Here is a 7731-nt window from a genome sequence, read left to right on the forward strand (position 1 = left end):
TATACGATCTTGTAACCTAAATGTGGAATATGTCCTGCAATAGGGAACTGGATTTGGGTCTTTAGGACACAGACTAGCTCTGTGTATAAGAGCTCAACCACCACTTATTCAAAGCTTTGAAACTCTTGGACACTGAAGTAGCAATGTGGTGAAGGATCAAAGGAAGAAAATGTCAGTGCCAATAAGGGTTGGTTCATGGATTTTAAAGGCTGGTATGTGCAACAAGTAGTGTGTGGAAGACAGCCACATGAGCTGACATGATGGCAGCTAGGGAAAACCATGAATTTCTAATTGTAAATAAGCAAAATGACCAAGGATATCCACTCATTCTAATACTTCTTAGTGTCACCATGTGTGCATTATTTCATTCATTTAACACATAGTCACTGAATACTTAATATACCAGTGCTGGGAATAAATGTGTGTGTGTGTGTGTGTGTGTGTGTGTGTGTGTGTGTGTGTGTGTGTGTGTAAATATATGTATTCAACTTCTAATCATGAAGGATCAAAAAAAGTCGTTTCAGCAGTTGTTACAAGGCAGAACAGGGTATTTAAGTGGTCCAGTAGCCTGAGAAAAGGCACAGAACTGTAACACACCTCTGAGTATTTTGGGTGGGTAAGTCCTTTAGTATGACTGGAACCCACTATGTGAGGCAATAAGATTGGCCCAGTGGAGAAACAAACATTCATTGAATGCCCTAAATGCTATCGAATATTTACTTTACTATATATGTGTTAAAGAAGCTTTTAATTTGAGGAGTGATAAATAGCTTTGCATTTTAGAAAGATGTCTCTTGTGACAATGTGAAAGACAGGTATGGTATCATAAGACTAGAACCAGGGTGACTGGTAAGGGCCTGGAGGGGAGTAATGATTTGGCTGGAGAGGTATATATAACAGAGGATTTGTCTAGGTAGATTTAGTAATCGGTTGGAAGTCTGACATTGGTAATATCATTCACCAGTTTGAGATTAGGTGAAGGTGTAGGTTTGGAGGGGGACAGTAATGAGGGTTGTGCCTTGGAATTGCTGGCTTCGTAGTCCGGGAAATGCTTAGGAGAGAGGTATGGGTCAAAGATAAAGAAGTGTGTGTCACTGATGGACCGAGAAATGTAGGGTGTAGAAAGAAAAGAGCAAGCCAGGGAGAGACCTTGAGGATTACTAATTGTCAAAAAGTTTAAAGAGGAAGAAAGCTTCTTTTAGAAAGTGGAAAGGAAAAAAAAGATCAGAAGAATGTAAGAGCATGGTCACCACAGGGGTAACCACCTGTGTCAGATGCTAAACGGTCAAAGAATTTATTGAAAGCAACCCACTTATGTATGTGCATCCAATGGAATGTCTGCAGTAAAAATAAGAAATGTGGCCACAAAACAGCATCCCTTGATCAATTTTCTGAAATATTCATTAGTCATCCCAGGTTTTTCTCTTAAATCCTCTCCTCTAAAATGTTGCCTGTGAAAAGTTCTTCTAATTTCTTCTGTTCTTATAATAAATTATATGATGCTAATTAAGATAGCCATTGAAGTTTTGGATTAGAAGGTGAGAGTTATTAAAGAATTTATAAATATACTCTATTCCTGAATAATATTAAATATATGAGAAACTTCACATAAGTTATGCAAATATTAAAGGGTTTCATATTATAGCTATTTCTGTGCAATCTGAGCTCTAGTCAGAAGAATTATCTTGTATTTATGCCTCTAACTCCAATATCAGTCCGTCACTGTAGCTTTAGTTAAAATTAGCCTGTACCTTCCAAGTATCTGTTGAAGATCCACTGTGTTTACAGGGAATTTGTGAATTCCTGGGGGATTTACATTGTCTGACTCTAAACTTCTGCTCTATCAGTTCACTATTTCTCTTTTAATTATGGAAAGAGAAGCCCTTCCTAGACAGCTTTCTGAAATCTTAGGTTTAGAAAAGGCATTCCTCTATTAGAAGGTGGTTAAAACAATAGAAAACCTGAATCTCCAGCCTGAATGATAGAAGAAATAAGAAGGGATTAGAAGTGGTTTCTCATTAAGTATGCCCACTGATAAAGTCCCCTAAACACAGATACCACTCCATCCTCACACAAATCCCAGGACGCTGGATTACTATGGTTCTCAATTTTACAGGTGCGGAAATTGAGACTCAGGTTAAGTGAATGTAAAAGCAAGGCGAGGAGCAAAGTCCTTCTTAAACGACACTTCTTATTTTCAGTTTTATAAATTGGCAGCAAACAGTGGTCAGTAAGATGTCAGCATCCATAACACTGGGCTTCTGTTTCCCCACAGCAATTCCCTGAGTATTCTTACATCTTCTTTTTATGTAGCATGTCTGTCCCTTCTTCTCTTCTTGTCAGAATGTCATCCTTTGAATTCCCGTGCCATATCTTAAGGTTTCCTGACCGTCCTAATTCTAGTAACTTTTCTCTCCCTTAAGTGTCCATAGCTCTTCATTTGTGATAATTTAGTTGACCCTTGTTACGAATTGCCTTGAATTTTTGGTTATTCCATTATGTATCAAGACTTTCCACTTATAAACTTCTGAAAAACAAAGATAGCTGCTAAGAATTGTAGCTCTCCTACTCCCACATCCTCCTGTCCCTTGTCCAAATTCTCACAACTGTGTGCCATTTAAAAGATCAAAAATATAATTTTACTCTGGTAATGTACAAATAGATTTTTAGACTTAACCCATTTCTCCTAAACCATAATCAGTGTAATGAACAAATATCATGAAACTAGAAAGCCTTGGCATCTAATATGTGACCTGTGGGAATCACTGCTCACTCTTGCATAGGCAAAGCCTTCTAAAACAAGGTGAAGAGGTCAAAGTTCTTTGTCCTTCCTGTAATATTTATTGAGCACCTAAAATGTTTTTATAGTGTACTAGATAAGAGGTTTTAAGGGTAAGTGACAGCACAACTCCTGTCCTCTTGGAGCTGATAGTCTCGTGGCAAACAGAATAGTCAACAGGCAATTATAGTATGCCATACATCCCCAGTTTGCCTGGAGCTTATTACTTCCTTGTCACCATTATCTCCTAGAAGTTTAGAACTATTATTTTTCCCCTTTTCTATTTCTATTTTGCAAGCTAGTTTCCTGGAATGTACCAGAATGCATTTTATTATGTCTAATAGGCAACTTCTAAACCATGACCTCATTTTGTCACTCCAGTTCATGTTTGCTGTGCATTTTAAAGCTTACTATTGTGGTAGGCCACTTCTAAAACATCCTCCAATTATCCCCACCTCTGGTTGTCATGCTCTTGTAGAGTCTCCTTCCCTTATGTGTGGACTGGACCTAGTGGCTTGCTTATAACAAATAGAATATGGCAGTAGCACCTTACACATTCTCTCTAAGGCTCATCTTGTGTGCTTGCTCTGGTTAAGTGATCTGCTATGTTGAGAGCTGCTTCATAGTGAGACCCATATGGCACTAAACTGAGGGTAACTTCCAGGCAACTCTCACTGACATGTCCTTCACTTCTCACTTCTCACTGACATGTCCTTCACTTTTGCTTCTAAATGCTTCTAAATGGCCAGCACTTCTTGGTGAAGATCTCTGATTTCTTACAAGCAGGTAGATTTTGACTATCACTGTAACTAAGAGTAGGTTACACAGAAGACCATAAAATCTTCTTTCTTGGTAGGATAGGTCTCAGAGTCTTGGAAAATCATTTCTGTTTAGGACACTTGGCTGGCTACCAATCTCTCTCACCTAGACAACTATAGCACATAAATATAAAATACTTTGATACCTTCTTATTGATCTCAGATGAAGGAAAGAAGACCTCTTCAGCCTACCAGGACTTGCAAGTTCCTGCCAGGACGTACTTCACTGGCCTGATGCTTCCTACTTTTCTCACTTTGCCTACTTCAGCTCCCTGTCTGTGCCTTTTTTCTGGCATAACCTATTTCCATGCCCTGTTTCCTCTTCTAGGGATACTCTAGATGATTAAGGTGTGCTCATTTTTCAGATTACTTTTGCTCACTCTGATGTTCTTCACTCAGGTTTTTCATGATCTCATTTATGCTCATGTATCACCATAAAACTCTGCTTCACTGTGTGTATCCTAATCGTAATATCTAGCCTTTTTGGTGAAAGTGTTATAATTTATATCTCAAGCCTCTTCCCTGCAGGCACCATATAGTGTTTTTTGTTTTTTTGTTTTTCTCACCACTGTGTCATAATGCCTGGCAATGGTAGATGCATAATCAGTATTTGTGAACAAATGAAGGAACTAGACAGCACTCAAGTGTAATTTTTAATTAAATATGCTATTATTAAGCTCAAACTTCAATAGGAAGCTAATCTTGTGTTTATCTAATATGACTTTAGCACAGAAAAGGATCTTAAGACCAAAGGGAAAGGCTATGTGCTGACGGCACAGAGGCTGCTTGGGAGTCTCTCTGTCTCCCTGTCTCTCTGCCCCTCCCCTGCTCATGCTTTCTCTCTCTTTCTCTCTCTCTTTTTCTCGAAATAAATAAATATTTAAAACAAATAACAAAGGCAGATAGTAAATTTCAGTAGTTTATATATATATATATATATATATATATATATATATATATATATATAATTATACTCACTATATATATATAATGTTTTTCTGAACCTATGTAATACATAAAATTCCCACTTTTATGTTGTATGAAATTTCATACATGCAAAAGTAAGAATTTATTATTAATATACAGTGTTAATAAATTTCTGGGTTCTTTTGACTAAATTTGATGAATTATTAGATTAATCCACTCAAACAGCAAATTAGTCACTTGGTTAATAATTGATTAGTAACTCATCTTTTTAAAACCAGGCATATCATGCTGCATAAAATCTATGAGGCACTGACATCCCTGGGAACACCAAAGGCCCACTCCACACCATCTACCTCATAGTACTTGGTCGTTGTCTTCTTCCTCACTTGGTCTCACTTTTCCTTGACACTATTACTTTTCATTAGAACAGGCTGATGGTTTTCTCTAATCTTTGTCCCACTGATTAGTCTCCCCTCAAAACTAATTTTTAAAATAATGTTCAAAGCTTTTGAAATCCTGAGTTCTTCAAATTTAATTTTCCTCATTTTGTTTCTTATTTATACTCTGTAAATAAATATATATATTTCAAATTGAGACAGACCTTGAAACATAACGTGTCTTTATATAGCTGTGATCCACCCACTCAGAAGAAAACAATTCATGAACATGGAGTTTAAAATATATCATAAAATTCACGCTTCATGCTGTGCCAATTTAACACAAACATGCCATATCCCTTGCATTAATAACCACAGATGATGACTGATAGAAGAAGTTCATAAGATTGCAACTTAAAATCAATTTATTGATCAGAAAATAATTTGAGTAATGAAATTTAGATAAACACAAGAACCATAGCTGCACTTTTACACAGATGACCAGAATCTATAACACCATATGTGATTTGTTACATATATGAAGCAGTAGGCAGTTGGGCAATTTTGCTCTGCCTCATCCTTCAAGAGGACCAGCATATTCTTTATAAATATACTTTTTTTCTTCTACAAGTTGATTAAAACAGTAGTTGGGTGATAGTCATGGAATGAGAAAAGAATTTTCTTTAATTCTTACAGCATACAAAATGTCTCTCATTTATCACTGGTGATATGTGGAATGATTCAATCCAAGTTTTCTTGTTAAATAGCTTTTCGAAAACGTTAAATTGAGTAAAAAAATATTTCTTTGTAGATTATGAACTATAATAACGTTATTTACTAACTAACCCTAAAAGAATAGTTTACATACAGAAAAATAGGTTACAGAATTTTGCATATGTGCTATTATATGATATCATCTAGCAACCAAAATATTAAAATGAGCTAAACTATGTTTATTTTGCGTTCTCCAAATGATTTTAAAACCTGTGTCACTAAATACTATTTTGAAAATTCCAAGAATTTTCAAGTTGTTCCCAAAGTTGAACCCAGGAACACAAACATTGTATTTTATCCCTATGTATCTTTTATCAGGAAAGTATAATATTTTAGAAAAACCTTATTAGAATAGTAATGCTGAATAAATAACCTAAAATATCATTTGAAGGTTATCTATATTTAGTAAACGTGATTTGTGCAGCTTTTCTTCAGGACATCATCTTTGTTCCAGTATGTATTTTTCTAATTTGAATTTGGAAAAGCCAAGTGGCGTTGCAGAAAAATATCTGAATGGCAATGCAGGAGAGAGGTCTCATTGGAAGAATTCTGAAAGATGACACCATAGGTGAACGTTGGATGCAACAATGTTTTTATCAGTTCATTTTTAAATAACACATTATTTCAGTAGACCTATTCCTCAGGAATTTATATTCTACAAAAATTAACAACCATCCTTATTAGTAATGTTTGTTTTGCCTTGTTATGTTTTATTTTTGTTTGTTTGATTGTTAGGCCAGACTTTATTATCTGTGGGAAATAGTTTATGTTTTTGTGTTTGTTAATAGCCAGATTATCTATTTCTAAGACTTTTTTCTGTATTTCCTATATACACCAATTGTCTAAATTTGACTACTCCCTTCTGTCACTGTGACTTTGGATTCAGTAGCTGCAGTGGATGTGAGCAAATGTAATGCTCTCTCTGGCCCTCTCATGTCAGCCAGCCCATGATTGATTTATTTTATTTTATTGTATTTTACTTTATTTTATTTTATTTGGTTTCGTTTTATTTATTTATTTATTTATTTATTTATTTTTTTTATTTTGCCAGCCTGAGGCAGACTAGCCAAGAGAACTTGTGATCCATGTATTGATGAATGCACAGGCAGAAAGAAAATGGGGGGAGCTTGGTTCCCTGAATCACATATTCAGGAAAACAGCTTATGGATTACAATCATTTATTTGGAACTTTCCTGAGCAGGAGCTAAACTTTACGTATTTAAGTCACTGGGATTTTAAAACAGCAGTTATTTCAGTTGTCTTGCTACTGTTTAACTAAAGCATAATTATATACAATAAAATTAATGCTGTTTGTGTCTAGTTTATGAATTTTGGCAAAAATATATAGTTAGTACCACATAATCAAGATACAGAACTGTTCTTTCAGCCCTAAAAAAAGCACTCATGCCCCTTTGTAGCCAGTATCTCTGATCATGTCTTCCCTGGAAAACACTAATCTATTTTATTTCTCCTTAGTTTTATCTTATTTGAAATGTAAAATTAATGGCATCATACAGTATGTAGACTTTTGATTAATTTAACAAGAACATTTGATATCCATCTATGTTACTGCTTGTACCAAGTGGTCATCCCTCTTTGTTGTTGGTGAGCAGTATTCGATCATATGGATATATCACAGTTTAACCTTTCAGAGGTTTGGTGGGTATATGGGTTGTTTCCAATTTGGATCATTCATAAATGAAGCCCCTGTAAACATTCCCCTACAAGTTTGTATGTGAACATATATTTTCACATCCCATGATAAATACCCAGGCATGGAATCACTGGGTCATATGGTAAGCATACATACAGCTTTACAAGAAACTGTCACATTGTTCTGTGAGGTATCTGCGTAATTTTTCATTTGTATCAGTAATATGTGAATTCTGGTTGTTCACTATCATTGCAAACAGCCTTTGCTTTGACAGTCTTTGGGGTTTTTTGTTTGTGTTTTTGTTTTTACCATTCTCGTACATGTTTAATGGTATTTTGTATTTGTTTCTGTTGTTGCTACCCTATACTTTCAACCGTAATGCAACACAAATTTGTTACCTCA

This window comes from Panthera pardus, unplaced genomic scaffold, assembly GCF_024362965.1.
Source record: "Panthera pardus isolate Hobbes unplaced genomic scaffold, ASM2436296v1 HiC_scaffold_2, whole genome shotgun sequence".
Lineage (NCBI taxonomy): Eukaryota > Metazoa > Chordata > Mammalia > Carnivora > Felidae > Panthera > Panthera pardus.